This window comes from Atta cephalotes (genome assembly GCF_000143395.1).
Source record: "Atta cephalotes unplaced genomic scaffold scaffold00014, whole genome shotgun sequence".
In the NCBI taxonomy this organism is placed as follows: domain Eukaryota; kingdom Metazoa; phylum Arthropoda; class Insecta; order Hymenoptera; family Formicidae; genus Atta; species Atta cephalotes.
Window position 1 is genome coordinate 2,436,672 of NW_012130078.1, and position 17,045 is coordinate 2,453,716.

The window sequence follows — 17,045 nt, forward strand, 5'->3', positions numbered from 1 at the left end:
AGTGATTTTTTGAAAAAAAAATCTTATCTCGGCTCTTAATAATCGGAGTTTTTTTTAAATTCGTAGAAAAATGTCAGATTTCGAGTGCTTCATATGGCTATTTGATATGATGCATATTAACGAAATTATTTCCATTTTTTATACGGAAAAAGGTATCCACTTTTTAAAGTCGTTTTACAATAGTTTAACTGCAAAAAATCATTTTGTTATTAAGTGATAGTGCAATTCTTGAAGAAGAAAAATTACCTCTGTAAATGACTACTCAAAGATGAAGAAATTTTTCGCAGACAGATTTTTAGTGAACAAATGGCTTTTTGCAAAAACTAATGAATATTTCAGTCTTGTTCAAGGCTAGATTTGTTCGTCGATTACGAGGGCTTCATTTTACGAGAATTTCAAAGCGTTATATTTAAATCTCAATGAACAGAGAGCGAATGAAAAAAAGGCTCTTTTTGGTTTTTAATTTTTTTTCTGCTAAACTAATAGATCGATTTTAATGTTTTACGTCTCATTTTATAGTTTCGAATATCTACATTTTTTTATACCAATTTTTTTTTCATACAATCAATATCTTTCATTTTATAAGTGAAAAACGTGCTTTTTGCAACTATTCGATTTTTTTTCGTATATTTTCTTCACAAGTCTCGAGTTTCGAACATACACATTTCTTTTCTGATGGCTTTTCGAGACTTTCGTAAAAAGAAAGAATGCTGGTTTATAATTTTTTTCCGGCAAAATTCTGTTTCTATTGAATTATTCTTGCTATTCGAATTTATGAAGGAGAGATATAATCTAATGTGCATGAAAAATCGTAAACAATTAAATATCTTGTAAATTGTTGCGTTTTATCATAATTTATACTATTTTGGATTAAGAAGATGGGTATACTATTTTTATAATTTATTAAAACTTATATGTTATTTAGAATTCCCCTCGCCTCTTATTGATGTTAGGCTGAAATTGCCGAGAAAGCATTTTTGATCGCTTGAAACAAATGATTAGTGTGAGAAAGAGCTCGTTATCTCGTTCACTTTCGGCGCGCCGTTGGCGAGCACGCGGACATAGGCTCGTACTTAAGGTTGCGATCTCATGATACGGAAATGGCGTAATGCGAAATTGGCGAAGCGCTTGTGATTGATCGTGGCTTCATTTCGTTCCGCTAAAATGTGTTTTCCTATATTCCATGAAGCGGAATTTCCAGAATGTGCAATTAGTGTTGATTAATCACGAATCTTTCCATAGATCAGTTTCCATTAGATTAGATCCATCGGAAGCGTTTGTCATTGGCTTGCATTGATTGCGCATCTGCAAGTGTACATCTGTAAGTATATTATATGTATTATATGTGCGACATTCGTGTTCTGACCTTATTAACCTCCATATTTAGGAAACTTAATTAATTACTTTCAGGGTTATATTAAAATTCCATTATCACGGAGAGATTTACTTGGTTGTGTTCCCTTGTGAGATAAGTTTTCTCAGTAAGATATTGTAAATGTAAAACGTATTTTGCGATATATCAAAGGAATTCTAGATTACAGAATTCTATTTAAAAAAACAAAAAACTCGATTAATCACATCGATGAATTGCTTTGTTATGTAGACTTAGATTATGAGAGTGATATAGAATCGCGGATCATGTTATCTATTATTCAAATGGAGTTCCAAATAAGCTGGAGTTCCAAAAGATAATGTATAGTTGCTCTGTCGAATACTGAAGCAGAGTTTATTGCGACAGATTGTGTAAAAGAATTATTGTATTGTTTGTTTCTTTCATTTAGAGTTTAAAAAAAAGTTTGTTATAATTTAACAGCTTGAAGAATGTAAGAATATTTTTCTGAGAAAATATCTTAATATAATCAATCAACGAATAAGGGAGAGTGTTAAGGTAATCGTTGTCAATTCCCACATGTCATGAATGTCATGATAATGCGCGAAAATTGAGACTTGATATTTGATGTGCATTACATTTTGGTTGTGCGTTACGAATTTGTCGCTATAGCGTATTTTATCATAGAGCATCCACTATAGATCAAGCTATGTCTTTCCATTTCCACTCTAGATTTAAAAGGCTACAGAGTTTATATAATAGAAGAAACTTATTAAACACGTTATATAAAAAATTCTCGAAGTAATATCTATCATTTATTAACAACAATGCGCAAAAATGCTTGTATACAGTCGAGCTGGAAATAATTTTTGTGCACAAATGAACTGAATGAATGTCGACAAAAATAACGTAGACAAATGATGCTGTAGGTAATCAATTTGTAGGCAAACGGGGTCCTCCCTTTTATTCGACGTTTTGGAAATGTTCTTAAGACATAGGGTTCTCTTCTGGATGTTTTTAGAATGTCCGTTGAAGATCTATGCTGCATGAATATTATTAATGATTTTTATGAAAAATCGTGTCGAGCTTTTCTTCGTACGATTATTTTTCCATTCGATGTCGAATTTGTACTTCCTTTTCGTCGTTAAATATTAATCTAAAACCCTGCGAAAATGGCATTTGCTTCGCAAAATGTCCGTTCTCCCAGGTATTTTTCGGTTCCGACAATTTCTTGGGAACGTATTGTCATTGAATCGATCGATGGCACCAGAGTCGATGGTCGCTCATCGCTCTGGCTGAAAGCTCTTCTTGGCGGGATATCGGGAATCTTTCGGGTGCCCTCAACTCTGCTCCTCTTGCCCAGGTGAGGCGTCACTAACGAGTCTCTTTCTGTAAAATCTATTTCTACGTAGCCAACTTGGGAATCGCGTGGTTTTATGCTCACATCCGAATTCCCTTTGTTTTCCTTATCCATTAGTCTTTTAATAGCCATGCTTCCGCTTGATTCGTCTTGAATGTTATCAGTTCCGACTGCTGGGAGTACGAGACTCTCCTCGAACTATCTTCTCATCGTAATCATCCGAATAAATATGCATCCTTCACGGCTGCGAAAAAATGGTTGGAATAACCATAATTTAACTATAATTTATAATTATTTTTGAAACATAAATTTATAATTGTTTTGATCATATGAATTATAGTAACACTAAATTATGATTATAACGACCATAATATGTATTCATTCAACTACATTGTATAGTTATCTTACACATAAATCGTATTTATATATTGTAAATTATACTATAAAATGTTGTAACATAATTAAAAGTACGTAGAATCATATTACTATTACTATTAGAATCTATTACTACTAAGATTTGGAAATTGGTAGCAAAGTTAGATGATTGATACGAAATCATGACAAATATAACCAAATTATTAATTGTTTTAAACGAAATAATTTGGTAATTGTGACTAAACAATCCCTTTTATGTAATAAAAAAATGTATACGGTTATATCTTAACGAAAAAAATAATTTTTTTGTTATTATTACTTCTTATTTTTCCATTTCAATTCATTATTTACTGTTTTACATATCCTATATTCTATCTTATTAACTGCAATTAATTATTAAAAAAACGCATCGCATTGTCGGTACGATTTGAATCTACGATCTCTAGAACAGTAGCCTAATACATTTACGCTGAATCAATTGCACGTTTGTGATCGAGACATTGCCAACATTACTTATAGTTCCTACTGTAATCTTAAATCTTAATTTCAAGCTTCTGTTGCCTATTTAACATTATTAATATTTGAGGAGATTACATGGAAACAAAATAATACGCTGATATTTATTAATATAGTTAGGAAATGATAATGATACAGCGATTGTCTTCAGTGTCGAGAGATCATCCGACTGTGGCAGGCGTGTTTCGTCTCGTTGCGATCTGAGTGTTGCGTGTTTTATTTTTGAGCATGTATGACTGGTCTTGATATAATTCTTATTTCTGTAGTTTTTTTTAAGGAAAATGTTAAATTATTATTTATATAAATTTGGTCAAATATACTATTGCTACACGGAAAAAAATATTTGGTTGAATTAACTGGAATCGTGGTGAAAAATGAACGATCCAGAATTCTAATTAAGTTTACTAGATTTCTGGTTTAATTTAGATTGATAGAAAGTTAGATTCTGGTTATTTCAAATAGAATTCTGGTAAATTAGGAATTAGTTATTACAACTAGAATTCTGGTAGATTTTGAAATTGGTTATTTCAATCAGAATTCTGATTTAACCAAAATCTAGTAAACTTAATTAGATTTCTAGATCGTTTATTTGCCACCACAATTTCAGTTAATTCAAACAAATCTATTTTTTTTGTGTGTAGTATTGCCAAACATTTAATGCAAATAATTACTTTTACAATTATTTTCTTTTTAATTTTTATAATACGTATAGTAATGTTACGTCCAAGCTCCGCATGGAGCTGAGGGAGTAAACGCAATAGGAACCGAATTATTACACCGATTTGGTCGTGTCCAGGGTCCGAATCGCAAAGGAACCGTGGGGAAAGATGCAAATCGGGAGGCACTTTGTTTCGTCCTGTGGCTCCTAACGAGCCGGGGGGTCGAACAGAGGACGAAGTAAAAACCTCAATTCGTGCTCTGCTAAACGAACACATGATCAGACATATCTTTTAATTTAAAGGGTCCAAGCGCCGGGAAAGCGCATTTTAACGCCAGATGTGCCGATGCGTTCGTATGCCCTGGCTTTCGGTCATGGAATTTAATCCAAGTAACCGGGAAGAGGAAAAGTGCAACCGCGGGAGAGCTTACAATAAATACAAGGAAAGGTTTGTACAAATTAACAAACGAGGATTTAATTTAACAGTACTATCGAAGTAATATTTGATGATTTTCCTTAGATATAAAAATACAATTCTTTATTCTGTAATGTATTTGCGTATAGATTTATGTTATGTGAGTGCGTGTGTGAGTGTATTTTCTGACAGAAAGGAGGAGGGAGACGGAATAAAAAAAAGGAGAAAGATCAAAGGAGGAAGGTAATCGGGGAAAGGGGGGCGAGAGAGGGAACAGAAAAGGGATAGTCGGCTTCTTCGATTCGGATGGTATCAGAGATAGGTATAAAAACATCGTGAAAAATTAATTCGTCAATATTATGGAAAATAAAGGGAATGGGATCGGGAGAAGTATAATCATTAATGATAAGATTGGTGTTGGTAGGCGGAATCGGATAGGAGAGTAATTCACATAAAGGCGAAGGTGTGAGGAGAAAATGGGGGAGAAGTTATCTGAAAGAAGATTAATTGTAAAGTCCTCAAGAACGTGCGGAGAAGGAGAGTATGAGATTTCAAATTCTGAAGTGAGTGATAGCAATTCCGGGGTGATTTCTGGTTTGCTCAGCCGGGTATTCTTCACATGTACCAATGTTAGGCGAGCGGGCACGGGCTACCGGTCAGTGAGGATAACCCGTGTGCGACGGGGAAAAATATTACTACGAGAACGCACAATATTTCTCCCTTTTTAATTTTCTATTACGAAGAAAGGTAAAGAACAATGAAATATGACAAGAAGCGAGACAGAATGAGAAAGATGAAGGGGAAGGGATGAAATGGAGACTTACCATTGAAGAAGCTCGATAAGAAGCTAGAATAGGGCCTTGACGGCTTCTAATGATTCGTAGCTGGAGGTTGCGACTAGGTGTCCGAGCTCGATGTCTTTCTCCAACACGACTCTAAATCTGTTAATTTAGATAACAAATGCGCGAATTGAATAAAGTTTTTTCTAATTCTGAATAGTCAAGTTGGAAAAAGTGTTGGAAAAAGGAAAATCAGAACTTCGGATCGCTACGTCCGTCTTCCAGAGAGAAATCGAAAAAGCATTGAATCCCGCAGAACCGAGCTTTTTGTAGTAATCTCCCTCGATTATCCAGCGCATTGATTGCTGGATAGGTTTAGTTAATTAGGTGGTGGAATTCTTGCTTTCTAATTGGAAGAGTGGAAGAGGACATTGAATCGGAACCTGTAGCGTGTGAAAGTGTTATCCTTAATTTTATCTTAAAATCTTAAAATTTATGAGAAAACCGCGCGTGCAGTGCGTCGAAGAAGCGCACGTGCGTCGGTACGGGATCACTAAATTCCACTCCCTAAACATTGCGTGTCGTGTCTTAGGATCACGGACTCGTGAAAATTGCGACTTGACCGTTAAAGTATCTTGGCGCCGGTCTTACACTTCCAATGACATATTTATTATTACTTTAGCCACAGTATTCGAGAGGCACAAACTTGGTGTTTTTTGATCCCGTCCTTTATGCACATGTACCAATTTCTAATTTATCTTGGAGCGACATTTACGAGGAGATACTCGTTTTAACAGACTCTTCGTTTTAATTTTTAGTGTAGGAAAAGAAAATTTTTAGTCTTCTCTAGTGCTTCTGTAATGCTCAACTTGTGTGTTATTCGCAATTTTTTATTTCAACAAATTCCAGATTTCCACGATAGAAAAGAGTCGTGGGAGTTCGCTGGATGTAAGAGTAAATTTGATCAATTAAATTTGTAGTTAGAAGTATAGTCAAATGTGCTATTAATATAGCCCACACTATTTGAAAAATGATTGCTTTCCCATTTTTAAAAATATATTTTTTAGTTATATATTGTTACCACATGTAAATAGTAAGCAAATGTTGAAAAAATGGTTATATTCATTATAATTATATTCATTATAATAATGATTGCAATTATCACATAAAAATGATTATTTTATTTAGCCTACGTATTTTCATATTTTACTATATTAATATTTGAAATTATCACAAATTAGTACAATTTTTGTACGGGTTGATAGAACTATACATATAAGGTTATTGTTACTAACATTATGACAATAATAATTATAAAAATGATGCTCCTAACCTTAAATATTTTACCAATTATATCACAATTATATCACAAATACGATATACTTTTCTTTCAGTGTGCTCTTGCTAATCCAAGTGTTCTCCCGAGAAGTCCCTGCCATTTATTCTTCTCTTAAAATCGTATAAAGTAAAAATCGTAAAAAAAATTCTATGTAGAGGAAGTCCTCTACATAGAAGTCGTAGATGGTCATGGAGTTTTAAGTCATAGGAAACTGATCAATTCTAATCGAGTATTCTCCTTATATTGAATTGATTGATTTCCTACGACTTAAGACTCCATAGTCATTTACGATTTCTATGTAGAGGATCTTTAAGTTGCGCATATGTTCACTAAGTTTATTTGCTCATTCATCAGTGTCAACATAACTCAAGGAGCGTTCTTTCGCTCGCTTATAAGTATCGACAAAGCTCAAGAAGTGATCTCTGCCAATATTTAACTCATCTGTAATCAAACATTCAATATTATTAAAATAGTCTGCATAAATAGAGTGCCTGTAAGAATGTTTTACATACCTTGTCTTTGTAAATGTCCTTTCTCGTTCTTCACTGAGGAGAACTTTCTAAGGAGTTGCTATTTGGAAGTCCATTGTGATCCGCGTTCTTGCTAAAATTATAAGTAGGAAATTTTTCGTTTTAATCTAAAACTAAATTAAAAAAATTGTAACTATGTAATAAAAAAAATTGTAACGTAAAAATAATTGAGCTATGTTTATTGTTTATCTTTAATTCGAAGTAAAATGAATGATTGATGTGAACACTCGCAAATTAAGTTGAACACAGCCCGAATATTAGGCTAATCACAACGCGCGACATCGGCCAAGCGAGATTAGATTATCCGACACTTATCTAATATTGTCTCATAATAATATAAATTGTTTATACTTTATTATATTTGTTAAATGATGATATTTTTATTATATCTATATAATTTCGTTATTAGTTTAGCTGGTTGTAATTGAAATACAAAATGAATAACACAGTTACCAATTGAAGAAGTAGTGCAGGTAACGTAGAAGATTCATAATCCAGAGATCCCATTAAGATGCGTTTTTTAATATCAATTTGAAGTAGTTAATTTTAAGTATAATTATTATAAATGTCTTAGGAAAATTTATAACCCCCTTAAAGATGAACGTTTCTTTTTTCGAATATTAAACTATGTGAGCTCCAATCCATTTCATAAAGTTATCATGTCTTTGCTCGTATTCGTAGCCGTTTTTCTCGCAATGCATGGCTCAAACGAATCAATTGTAGCCGATACCGATCGTCCGTAATGGAATCGTCAGGTTTCAACAGCTCATCGTAACAAGACCCTTTTGGTCCTATCAGATACAGAGCATGATATTCGAACCATGAATGTTTGGATGTTGATGTTGAGATCGATAATAACGATTGACCGGGCTTAGTGTAGTATTTTTTCTTCTTGGGGTTGTCGTAGAATATCCACTTCTCATCTCCAGTTACAATCCGATGCAAAAAAATCTTTTCTGTTGTCTGAATGAGCTGTTCGCAAGTGAAAAATCGCCTTTCAACGTCTCTCGGTTTCAGTTCATAAGGCACCCAATTTCCTTGTTTTTGAATCATTCTCATGGCTCTCAATCGTACAGAAACGGCTTGTTGAGTTACCCCCAATGATTCTGCAAGCTCCTCTTGCGTTTGACTCTGTGTTTGATCTTCTTCGAGTAATGCCTCTAATTCTTTGTCTTCGAATTTTTTTGACTGTCCAGAACGAGGCTTGTCTTCAACGCTGAAATCTCCATCCTTAAAACGTCGAAACCATTCCCTACATGATTTATCAGTTGGAGCAGTGTCATAAACTTCGACAAGCATTTCGATGGGCTTCAGCCGTACTTTTCTTCTAATTAAAGCAGAAAATCAAAACCTCCCGCAAATGCTGTTAACACAAAATTCGACACAACATTTCAAACACGGTAAAAATCAAGGTTTTTGTATGAAACTCAAAGCGATATAAACTGAATATTATTAGCAGATGTTTAATCTTTCTGAAACCGTCAAAATCAGCTGTCACTATGAACTATTCACAACAGCTGGAGCCACCTTTAAGGAAACGAACCGAACTAATTTGTACTCCCAATAGATTGAGAAACTGCATTTCGTATTCAGAATATTGAATTGAGCAGTATTTACGTTTCACAGAAATTATTGAATTTTACTAATAATTGATTAATAATTGAATTAAAAAATTATACTTTCTATTCATAATTCTGAATTGAGTAATATTTACGATGCATAGAAAACGTTAATATTATTTTTAAATTGAAAGGCATAGAGGTATGCTCCATGCAATTCCGATAAATGAAAAATGCATTCAGAATTGAAAAGGATTTATTTTAACATTCATGAATCCGTATTTCTGAAACTCTGAATCCATTTTAATCCATTTCAATTCATTCTCATTTGGAATGCTCTTTTGCCATTTATCTTTCCAGAATCTCTTGATCGCTGATTGTTGCCCGAAGTATTTCGTTCTTTAATAGTGGCATCCACTTTGAAGTGTCCAATTTGCTGGTGACGCTGATTTCTGTGTCGACGTTCCTTCACTCGACGCTCCATATTCCTAGCAAATGAGAATGGATTGAAATGAATTGAAGTGGATTCAGATTTTCAGAAATATTGATTCACAAATGTTAAAATGAATGCTTTTCAATCATGAATGCATTTTTATTCATTTATAGGAATTACATAGAGTATATCTCTATGCCTTTCAATCTAAAAATAATATTAGCTTTTTCTGTGTATTGTGAATACTGTTCAATTCAAAATTTTGAATAGCAGTTTTTCAATCCAATTGTATCCAATTGAATCTAATTGAATCCAATTGAATCCAAAAAAAAGTATTCGCTATTTAAAATACATTCAGATAGAAAAAAATTTCAATCAATTTTAATCCATTCGTTTGTTGGATTTCTTCGGGCAATCCACGTCCATGCTGCGGTTACGCTAACTTCGTCGAGATAGTCTTCATAATTGCCCGTTGTCCACCGAGCCTTTCCTAAAGTTTGAGCGAACGCATTCATTCTTCGAGAGATATTGCTCGCGCTTGGGATAATATGCTTTTAAATGCTTTTAAAGTTTTAAATAATATTTTAAAATTAATATTTTTTGTGACTTTGAGTGACAGGGAATTTAACTGTTTCACTCGTAAAGAGAATAAAACTTTTCAACATTTCATATAATATATCTTTTAATTATGTCTTTATGTCTCTTTTATAGCTTGTATATTTTATATTTATAATTCTGATTGTAATATATGAATTTTTTATGTATGTTACCTATTCTTTATAATAATATTACGAGCCAAAATCAAGTTTTACATATTTAATCCATGTCGAAAATGGAAAATTATATAAAATATCTAATAAGGGAATCATATGAAGTGTTAAATTCTGATTTTAATGAAACTTTGTATACCCCAGATAGCCAAGAGATTTAGCATATGGAATAAATTGATGCACTGCATGTATTGTTTTCAACTTATTGAATTTGCTGTCATTGAAAATGTGAACTGAGTTAGCATCAAGAGGGGGCAAATAAATTTCATGAGTTTAAGAAATTGTAAGAGTATATATTGAGAAATAAACTCGTCGTTGATAGCAAACTGACGACACGCCATGCACGTATGATGACAACTTGCCAGTTTTTTGAATTCTAAGGAAGACTTTACGTGACATCAGAACAATAGACAGTTTGGAAACATTTTTAGTTTGGTGAAATTGAATGTGGAATAAGTGACAGCAAAATAGCAACAGATTGCCCTTATTTGGCTGTCTGGAACATATAGATTACATATAAAAATGAATTTAGAAAATATTAGTTGCGGTGAAAAAATTTGAAGAGGTGAAATCACTTATTATATAGTCCATATAGCACAACAGCGCTTGTAAAGCGCTAAAAAGCGATTATATGCTTTTTTTTTATGCTTTGTAAGTGCTGCTATTTGGGAGTTAAAACGTGGGTTTTAGCTTTTTTTATTAAATTTTTAAAATTATTTGATATATCAAAAAATATGTTTTATGTAAAAGCTTTACAATAAAATTATCTCTATTCATTTTACATCAATAATATTTTAATAAACTAAAATTTATTTTATAAAATTTTTTTAATTAAAACCATTTTTTTATTTTTCAAAAACAATATTGACGGAGATGATAAGATATAATGGGAAAAACTGAAAACCGTTTTACCACATAAGAGGTGATTTCATCCTTTCAAACCATTTTTCCATTGCAATAGACATTTTCTAAATTAATAATTTATATAACCTATATGTATACAAAGTTTTATTAAAATTAGAATTTATCACTTCATGTGATTTCCTTATAAGGGCAAATGTGAGATTATTAAGATCTCTCATTATAACAAAAAAATTTAAATAATTAAGTTAATTAATTTCTTTATTGTATAAAGGAGGATAAGAAATGGAGGAAAGAAGGAATATAAATCATTTAATAAACTCCTAATAATAATTTTTTATTGAATAATTCAATTTTTTCAATTTTTTAATTGAATATTATAAAATACACGCAATGTATTATCGATAATTTTAATATTTCTGCTAATAAATACAAAGATAAAATAAAGAGAGTTGAGATTTTTATTTCAACTGAATAAAGATATGTGTTATCGCATTATATAAATATAAAGGCAACATTCATACTACTGTAGATTGCAAAATCGAACTTCATTCAACAAGACCAGCGTTGATAAGGAAGCACTTGGGTTACCTAAATAAGATGGAGCTTCGCGTAATCCGATATGTGGAGGATTCCATGCTCCGCGGATGTGACATGCAAGTTGGCGCCGCATGCGCGTGGATTAATTTTAGAATTATGTAGCTCGGCTATTTGAGTGCTGCATGCGGCCGCGGGATCGCCACTAGTTTTTAGCTTTCCAAACCAGAATTCATTTCCTGCAAAAACAACATTGTCTTGAAGAGAAAGATGTTGATAAAGATATCTCACAAGTAAATCTCAGAGAACGTCGGACACTGATTTTTCTCAAACTTTTATAATTATTTCTTAATTATTTCTCAAAAAGTATGAAAAAAATCTGTCATTAATTAAAAAATTTTATTAAAAGAAATTCTTTTGTATTTGATATTGTTTGTTTTTGATATTGTTTGTAAAGCAGTATTTTTTCTTAAGAATAAATTTATACTCAATTTTTTAAAGCTCGACACACATATAGAACACCAAAATAATAATTAATAGTAAAAAAACGGTTCCACTGGCAAAAAATATACTGCTTTAAACATGTGTAAAATCGGATATTTATAAAAAAAAAATTTTTTTAAATGAAAGACTCAATTTAAACTAAAACAGATTTCTTCATTTTTGACAAAAATAGCTATAAAAACTTTGAAAAAATCGGCGTCTGACATCACCTGAAGTTTATATTAGTATAATTGACATTAAATAAACAAATACTTATTTTTAGATAAATAAATAAATATTGGAATAAATAATTTAAACCTGGTAACGTATTTCCATCGCTAGCATAAGTTACAATGAAGAGTTTACTTGAGTCTTCGGCTCGAAATAGTCTGTTATGTGGTTCTCTCAAAGCAAAATGTATTTTTATATCTAAAAATAATCATTGTGATGTATAAAAGTTGTAAGCATATTTATATTTATCCGTTTATTAAATATTAACCACCCAGATAATCGCCGTTTCCCGCACTACCGCATTTCTGTTGGAAATAAGCAAACATAACGTCAGAAACGTATTTGAGCTTCTTGTTCATTTTTTTTATGGCAATCTCGAATGTTTTCAGGAAGTAGACTTCCTGATCTTCAATTATTTTCCAGACACCTGACCAATAATTAATAATTATTATTAATAATTATTAATTAATAAATAATAATTATTAATTAATAAATAAAGAAAACAATGAAAAATAATTTTAATAAAATTTGTTGTATATAATATTTAAGTTTTTAGTCTTATACTTATAACTTAACATTATAACAGTTAATTTTAATCTCATACGCTTTAATAATAAAAGCTTCATACTAACCGAAACCAAAACCAACCACGTGTAAGAAAGCGATGCTATTTTGCTTCTCAGCGTGGCTGTTTGCTTCAAGCAGTATTATCTCTATAGAGCAGGGTTCTCTTCATATAATTTTTGATATCGAAGATTAATTGTTTGCCCAATGATATATACCGCCTGTTCTCTTTCGAAACATATTTCATATGTTTCACGGTTTCATCGTAGAATGGGTGATAATCCTCGCCATAAAATTTGGCCCATAAAACACGCATCCCGCATTTTTTTTCAAATGTGCCATCTATCGCGGATCCGTATCTATTTCACATAGATTGATTCTTTCAAAAAAGTTTTATTTGTATACTGCAAAAGAACTAGAGAGTATACATTACAATGTAATTTAATTCAGTTATTAATCTATTATTATCTTACCACAAATACAAATTGCATATGCAATAAATTTTGATAGAAACGATGCATGGACACATCTTATTAATTAAAATCTTTATTATTAGCAAGAGAAAGAATTAAAAAAATTAACTATAGATATTATTGAAACATTGATGTTTCCATATGCGATACAATGTTTCTTCTCGGATATATATATATATATATATATAGAGGAAACAATTTATTTGGACTTAAAACTTGTATTTACATTTTATTAAAACAATTTATTTTTGAATAAAAATTATTTTTAATCCCAAAATTTTAGTTTAAATGCAATCAATTATATTTCTTAATTTAAAGAATCGATTTAGTTGAACAATTCCAATGACTATATTTATGAAACTTATAAAACTTTTTTTCTGTGTATCGCTCAATAAATTTATATTCAATTAACAATTATTACGAAAAATTACTGCTTACCCATTATCTGTATTGTTCTGTTGTGGTGTAACGGCAATATCTTGATACTCCATATCGGGGTTTTTTGAATCTATATGACAAATTAAGTGATACGAATGACTTAAATTTAATGATAGCAACTTTACAACGACAAATTCTAATATCTACAAAAGACAGTATTATAATAAAAATAAAAAAGTAAAAATGACTAATTGTTTATAATTTCAACAATTTTTTAACGGCGAAATTTTACAATTATAAATAATCGCATGCAACCGAGATAAAAATAGAATACGCATCTACAGGCTCGACAGCATTGTTACGGAGAGTTTGCACGTATAAAAATATTCCTAAAGAAGGAGGGATTAAATAAATGAATATGACCTTGTGCCTACGACACTCATAATAATCCCTCTAGATTGAATGGCGTCTGGATCAGAGCTCACGATACCTCTATTATTTCGCGAACCGTCGTTTATGAACTCCGTATGAGACGACACCCATCATTGCCGACAGTTTAATCTCATCATAGCTCAAGCATTTTGTTAGGACCTATTCATGAGATTTTAAAGCATTGACGTCAAAGAAGGTGACATACGAGAGAATGTGATGCTATGAAACTTTATCTTGTTTTTAACATCCAATAAACTTCCAATATCGATAAATGATTAATGTATATAACATTACATTAATCTTAATTTCAATTTAATAGCTCATAGCTATATTATAAATTTAGATTTAAGTAAAAGATTTAAAGTAAAAGAGAAGAATAAGAATAGAAATTTTTATGGAAATAAAAAAATTGAAAAACACTTCTCCAGTTCGTTATATTATTTAAATATATATGTAACTACTTTTGTGATAATATAAAAAGAACAATTTAAAAGATAATTTAACCATAATAATTATTTTTTATAAAGTATATTGCTTGATTAAGACGGCGCCATGTATTTACCAGTGGTTCCTTCTCCTGATCGGAGCCAACACTCTCCCAGGCACCGAATCCTCTCTTGTTATCAAGTAATTTCCATCGATCTTTAGCTCCATAAAAAGAGGCCACTCTCTTATCCAGTAGGCGATGGATGAATTGGATGAGGTCCATGTCCGCATACATGACTTTCTCAACAGAGCTACGATATAATTGTTTATGTTTCAATCATCGCGCAATCAAGGGCAACATCGCTTCGTGTATCAGTGGATATACTGAATTTGCATTTAACTAAAAAATGTCATCAAAGATCATCAAATATGTATTAAATTAGTCGATATTATTAAACATTAAAATAAAAAAAAACATTTGAGATTCGAGGACAGAATTATAATCTTTAAACTATATATTCTATAACTATATATTCTAAACTATATATTCTTGTAAAGAAAATTTCTAAAGATTTCTAAACAAACAAATAAATTTTTGATAATAAAAATTTCAAACGATTTCTCTCTTAAATATATCTCTCTCAAATATTTAAAAAAAGTATCAATTAAAATAGAAATATTATTTAATTAAGCATTCGTTCCTTTTGTTTGACCATATATACTAATCACTCAAGCAAATAACTTATTTTATACAAACCTCAATAAAATCCGTGCTAATTCCCTTGTCCTTCAAAGCAGCACAGTATTAATTGGAAACTTCAAAGGGAATGCATTGCTTCGTTTGATTAGCTCCGTCATGCTGATTGGTGGCGATACGGAGATATTGAGGCACTTCCTCAATAACTCCTTTGTATCATCATCGAAGGGCATGCCATTGGACGAACCCAGTGTGTCCCATGAGTTCTCTGGCGGATCTTTCGCTAGCATCTGTTGTAGTATCTTTTCTGCAGCTCGATTATTCTGTGAAAGGACGCGAAGATATGCAAACTAATTTCCAAAATGTAAAATATATCATTGGAATTAATTTTTCAATTTAATAAAGTAAGTAAAAATTCCAATAAAAAACACTTTGATGTTGAATAGAAAATTTCCCAGTAAAAAAAGGGTACATAATAAACATTTAGCATGTTTCCTTGAAAAATTAAGCCTATTCTATAATGTACTCTTTGTTTCCTGTTTCTTGTTTTTTATCTTTTGCTTTTTTTTTCCTTTGCAACTGTTTTATCGATAATTGTATTTCTTGCTATGTATTTCTTGTTTCTTTTGAAGTTCGTTATTCTCAGACGATATAAGACAAAAAACCGGAAGAAGCAAAAAGACAAGATATAAAAAATAGCAGAAAACAGAAAACAAAAAGCACATAGAATAGACTTTACTGTAGAAAATTCTTGCATGTTATGTTTTCCGCATGTTGCGTCATTCATGGAAAAATTTCAACATATCTATCGCGACAATAAATGAGAAAGCAATTAGATAAGTCACGTTCGAGGAACGTGAGTCATTTTGTCTTTGTTTTATGTCTAACAGTATAAAAATAGAATAATACAATAATGCTGACAGCTTGCTCTCCGAATGCGTCATTATATTTATATTCAGAAATTTTTGTTAAAAAAGTATAAGCTAATAATTTGTTTATCTGCTAAGATATTTTAAAATTTGTTACTGCGATATTCAGCAACTTTACGCTCGTGCGGATCACCGATGAAGTAAAGAGCTACGAAATCAATTCTAAGAAAAATTTTACAAAATAGTAAATCGTCGCGTCGTTATATTAATAACGTTATATTAATATTAATAACCTCCGGCTGATTACAGCAAAGACACCGATCGCTTTGACACTTGAGCATAAAATCTATTAAATAATGTAAAATGCATCATCCTAGCGAGCGGCTTGATGTTCATTCTTTTCGTGGGCACGAGCACATGCATAAATACATGGATATATACGTACATGAACAGAGCCGTGTTAACAAAATTTATGCCCAAAGGCTTGGTGATCTCTAAGCGCTCTCTTCGTAGAGCACTACTTCCATGATTTTTTTTTTTTGGGAGGGGGGAGGGTAACATCGCAATTTTCTATGACAGAACCGGTAGTGTCGGCGTTATGAAGATCACTTTTCAAAAGTAACGTGTAATGTACTGACTTCTTTTTTAAAACCGATTATGCCAACCCTTTATTATTGCTCATGAACACAATATTGTTATGTCATTACTATATCATTCTTACAAAACTGCAGGACTACTCGATTACGCTTAACAAGTTTCATTATCGTTATAACGCCATTCCATAATAAAAAAACCATAATAAGAAAAAACTTTACGGAGGACGTTACACACAACAATAACGAAACTTGCATTAAAAGTTACAGAATAGATCTACTAACAAGCCTAGAATTTTTATCTATTCAACTACTACAATATATTTACATACGATATATTTATACGAACAGAGACAATCATTATTATAAAACAGTTCTGTTTAACTTGAATTTTTATAATATATTTTTGATATTTATCTTTAAAAATGACGACATAA

At 31.5% G+C, this 17,045-nt stretch overlaps 1 pseudogene; it reads right to left on the reverse strand.

The window, feature by feature from the left end:
• Positions 1–11,516: 11,516 nt before the first annotated feature.
• Positions 11,517–17,045, reverse strand: part of LOC105617862 — a 9,744-nt pseudogene continuing 4,215 nt past the window's right edge.